At 46.4% G+C, this 5,000-nt stretch overlaps 1 protein-coding gene across 1 annotated transcript in view; it reads left to right on the top strand.

Moving 5' to 3' along the window:
• The window catches only part of cntfr (ciliary neurotrophic factor receptor), a gene marked incomplete at its 3' end in the record, with an annotated part of 375,721 nt that overhangs the window by 321,865 nt on the left and 48,856 nt on the right, over positions 1 to 5,000 (top strand). The window lies entirely within an intron of this gene.

Raw genomic sequence — 5,000 nt, 5'->3', positions numbered from 1 at the left:
CGGTGTCATGTGAAGTTCCCCGAGCTCTTCTCCTCCATCCCGTACCGGGTCAACGTGACGGCCATCAACAGCTTAGGCAGCTCGCACGCCATCACCTCCTTCGAGGAGATCGCAATAGGTATGTACACACATGCAGACACTTTTCATTTCATTTTCATGTTTCCTTTATTTAGCCAGGATTGTCCCATTGAGAGCAGAGTCTCTTCTGCCAGGGAGTCCTGGCACACATACAATAGGTAGTCTATATACACATACAGTACAGTGTTGTAATCTACATAGAACACGGGTATAGCCACCTGAAAATGTCAGGAATTTCAGTATACCCACCTAAAATTGATTAATTCAGTATTTAGAGTAGCACGGTATACCCACCACAAAAATGCTCAAATATACAGTATACCCACCTCAAAAAAGTAGACTACACCACTGTACACACATGAAATACTTATGTACTGTACATGCAGACACACATGTATGTACACACAGGGCCACTGACAGCTTTTGCTGGTCCCGGGAAGAAGACATGTGAAAGGGCCCAATCAATCCCCAAATTAGGGCCCAAATTAGGCCCCAAACCCAATCAATACAATGTAATGAGGATCCAATTCTGGGCCCCCTCTCTCCCTGGGCCCGGAACAAGAGACCCCTTTGCACCTTCCCATCCCAGCCCCCCACCCCCCATCATATTTCATGTGAAGCTGCATAACATTAAAATTATATCGGAGGCCGGATAAAACTAGCCTCGCGACGCCATCCTATGTACTCCACCCAAAGACTTTGGCTCCGCACATCGTCTGGCAAAAGCCTCGAGCTCGGTTCTCTCAGTGTTTAGCCAATCAGCAAACAGTTGAGAGTGATGACGCGGAACTCACCCGCGAGCTCGGTTACTGATTGTTTAAGGTAACTATATTCACACTTTCGTTTTGTTATTTGTTTGCTTTTGCGATGCTATATTGTAAAAGGCATGCTAATAAAGCACAATATGGGTTTTAATTTGAGTTTGGAACTCCAATTAATTTAAATGATGAAGTAAGATCAGACCATCTACCACCCTCCACGGAGACAGATTCCTCATGGCTTTTGCCAGACTTATTGACTGAGTCAACAGTCGGCTTTTCGCCCAGGCTAGGATAAAACGGCTTCAAGACATAGGTTCCCCACACCTGCCGTGCCGTGTACGGACAGGTGCATTTGTGCATTGTGCCACTGCACCCACATCCATCATTGTTAGGTTGTCACTACAACAGAACTTGCTGGCACTTTTCCTTTCTTTCCATTCCTTTAGTATTACTTTTTTCACAAAGCATTAGCATAATGTAAATGAACGTTTACATTGATTCTTGATTCATACTGACATGGAAAGCCACAAAGTTTATTTAAACTCTGTATTTTTATAGCATAAATTACACTTCCAAGAATAAACCCAAAACGAGTTCACCATTCACTGGAGTTGCTTTAGAGTTCAATTGGCAAAAATAAACACGAGATGGAAATAAATGTTTGAAAAAAAAATGCCTTCAATTCAAAAATGCATCTTTACGCAGAAATATTCATATCCCATCTTCCCCCCTCCTCTCCCCTTTTCTCCTACAGTATATTTGCGTTCCCTAGTAGCACACACCTATTTATAGCATGGCTGCTAAGGGCTGGCCTGGGCGATAAATAGGGCCTGGGCACTTTTGGCTTAAAGGGCCCCCTCAAAATTAGCGGAGAAGAAATGACTCATCAGTGGGCTGTGCACCTTTTTTTTACATTTCTGAAAATATGGGCCCACAAGGATGCAGGGCCCACCGGGAAATGCCCGGTATGCCAGATGTCCAGTCCAGCCCTGTGGCTGCTTCACCACTGCAGAAGGAAACACAAGGAAAGCAAACCTCTCTGCATTATTAACATAGACTACTTCACTGCACTGCCCTTGCTCCTGTAGCACAGTCATCAATAAATCATGTTGTGCATGGCAACACCTGACCAGTCCAGTCACCCCACTTTCCCCGTGATCATTTAAACAGCAGTGTTGACATGTTGGGTGTTGGGTGTTAGCGCTAGGGTGGCCATCGGTCCGTTTTTACGACCTGTTCACGACGTCCGTGTGTCCCTCTCTTTGCCTTTCCTTTCCTCCTAGCCTTTTGCTTATGACCTCGAGATGCGAGGCAACGTCATTGACGCAAACTAGACCTTGACAGTCGGTCGCGTTTCCGATATCTGCGGCCGCCATGTTACTCCAGATATAACCCCCAGACCTAAATGCCTTTAGGCTACAACGATACGAGGGTTCTCACAACTTTACAAACAGGGCAAAGAAACGTCTTTCTGCACGGGCGCTGTCTGTAGGCTATTTTGAGCTCGTGTTGTTGGTTATCCAGCGTCTGCATGAAAAAAAAGGTTGACAGAAGCGGTTTGCCTCCCTTAAAATACCGCTGATAAACAGACTTCTGACCAACTTCGAGTAAAGTAAATCAAATTAATTGTTGGCTATTACAGTAGGCCTACGAATGCACGACTACCCTAAATACATTTAAAAAAATATGAAACAGCCCACACAGACAACAACGGAAGGATTTGTCTATCGTAACCTGCCGTCTCTGATACAATATTAAGTTAGTGGTACTGATGACTCCTTTATCGGAGTGAGGTAGGCCCTAATGAAATGCGAAAATCCTTCCCCAAAAAATATTGTTTTACAAGTTTAACTGTTGCTGGCAGCTGAGTTAGTCTGAGGTAAGATGGCAGCGCTGTTCCCTGATTTCTGCCTACAGTTTAGAATGCCAACTTCACTGTTTTCTCCACGGAGGCGGGGATTCGGCAAGTCGAAGCAATGGGTGCGCGCGAGGACGCAAGGTTAGAAAGTTAAGGGGCGGGGTTGTCCGGCCGAAGTCCGGACAGCTGGTCACCCTAGTTAGCGCTGCTGGCTGATGTCTGGAGCCTGGAGAATGATAATGTTGGTTGCTGTGTCGCTGAGAGTGTGTGTTTGGGGGTGAAGGGGACTTTGAGATTCCGTGTCTTGCCACTGCTGTTGAAATATAGGCTCTCTGTGATGGATTGACCATTGATCCGTCCAGTCCAGGAGTGTGTTTCTTAACACTATTGTTGCCAACTAAGTTAGCAACTTGCTTGGTTGCAATGTGATTTCCCATTGGAAACCTAGGACGTTGCTAATTGGTTAGCAACAATGCTTTTGAGACACGGGATTAAGGTTGTGGCTGTGGCTCAGTTTGGCTGTCATACGAAGGCTCTTTGTTTTTAATGTCAGTGTGTGTGATTTGCAACAAATCTTGTGCTCTAACACTATAAAATGCTATGAAATTAAATCTTGGGGGACAACACTTTCAAAATGGTCGACTTTCAATTCAAATGGTGAAATATTTTGTGTTGCACCATAACCCATTGGTCTCAGCCCCTATTTTGTTATTGCTACCCTCTAGTCTTGCTGCATTCAGTCTGGACTACAAGTCCAGCAGACAGTCTGAGTAGCCCATAGCTATATCCTGAGAGGACGAAATCAGATGTGATTTGACAATGTCCACTGGTGTTCAGTAGCTTATGAGCCCAGACAGTCTGATGTAACACCATGGCAATGCAACAATGCCAAGTGAAAAAAAAAACCATCATGCCACTGCAACCATGCTCATTCAAGTGTCCGTTTGACTGGAATCACTATGTTACAAAAGCTTCCATGGCAGGTCTTTGAAACCAAGTGCAGGAGTTATAGCTTAAGGAAAAATAGGTCACCCTTTTTTTGGATGGCCCTCCAGCTGTTTGTCTGCTGGGCGTCATCTAATGAGAAACACTAATCTTGTTTTATGGATAGTTTGCCAGGAAGTAAATCAACAGCCATATATGTTCCTCACAGATATCAACGCTTGGTTTAAACAGAGGCACCCAAATGATTAAACCCTGGAAACCAGAAGCAAATAAAGACACTGACTGTTTCTGCTGTCTGCTAAAACGCTATGCATACAGCGGCCATTTTGTAGAACTCAATGTGCCACATCCTTTAACAGGTCGCTGGAGAGCAAAATAATTTACCCACTGCTTGTTCACTATACAACCCAATCTCCTGGCCAGTATGGTAGTCTGAATCAAGCACAAAAATGCCCAAATAACTCAGCTGTGTGTATGTGTGTCTGTGTGCGTGCGTGCGTGTGCGCGCACGCGTGTGTGTGTGTGTGTGTGTGTGCGTGTGCGTGCGTGCATGCGTATGCGCGTGCTTGCGTGCATGCGTGTGTGTGCGCGTTGCACGTGTGCATACAAGCATGTGTGTACCACAGTATCACAGTAAGAAAGATACCCAATGAGCCCACCGCTCCATCCAATTAGCCTCAGTAGCTAACACTATATGCCTATAACATTAGCTCCCATGCTGCGCTTTATAGGCACCACTTAGCTCAGCGAGCTGAACAGCTCGTGTTTCAATCTGTGCACACTGTCTTTGAGTCAGAGTTCTGGCCGGACCCGGAGAGGAGTTGGAACAGAAATGAAATGGGAAGCAAGCCGGGTTTGGGTTTGGGTTTGGGGTTTGGCGCTCCATTTTGGAACGTGTCCCGACTGCCGGGTCTTATTAGAAACTGTGCACACCGCGGCCGGCCGTGAGGAAGAGATGCCGGCATGCTTCGTCGATTAGCATTCATTCCAAGATGGCAGCGGTGATGGCGGTGGCGGTGGCGGTGGCGGTGGCGGTGGCGGCGGGCGGCAGTGCAGTGCAGTGGAGCCTGATACAGGAGAAGGCAAAGATTTGTCTTGGAGGAGGGAAAAGCCACTTTGGTTTGTCTTGTTAAATGTCCCTCGCTGGCTTCCATAGCCCCCCAAGTGTCAGCCAGGAATGTGACACAAGAGATGGGATTACACTTCATCCCCCTTTACAAAGCCCCAAGAAACCCCTTTCATCCCTCCCCTCTTCTCCCTCTTCTCCTCCCCTCTGTTCCCTTTTCTTCTCTCTCTCTCTCTCTCTCTCTCTCTCTCTCTCTCTCTCTCTCTCTCTCTCTCTCTCGCTCTCTCCTTCT

This window comes from Engraulis encrasicolus, chromosome 11, assembly GCF_034702125.1.
Source record: "Engraulis encrasicolus isolate BLACKSEA-1 chromosome 11, IST_EnEncr_1.0, whole genome shotgun sequence".
Taxonomy (NCBI): Eukaryota; Metazoa; Chordata; class Actinopteri; order Clupeiformes; family Engraulidae; genus Engraulis; species Engraulis encrasicolus.
Note: the sequence above shows the minus strand (reverse complement) of the source record. Positions and strands in the feature narration are given on the sequence as shown.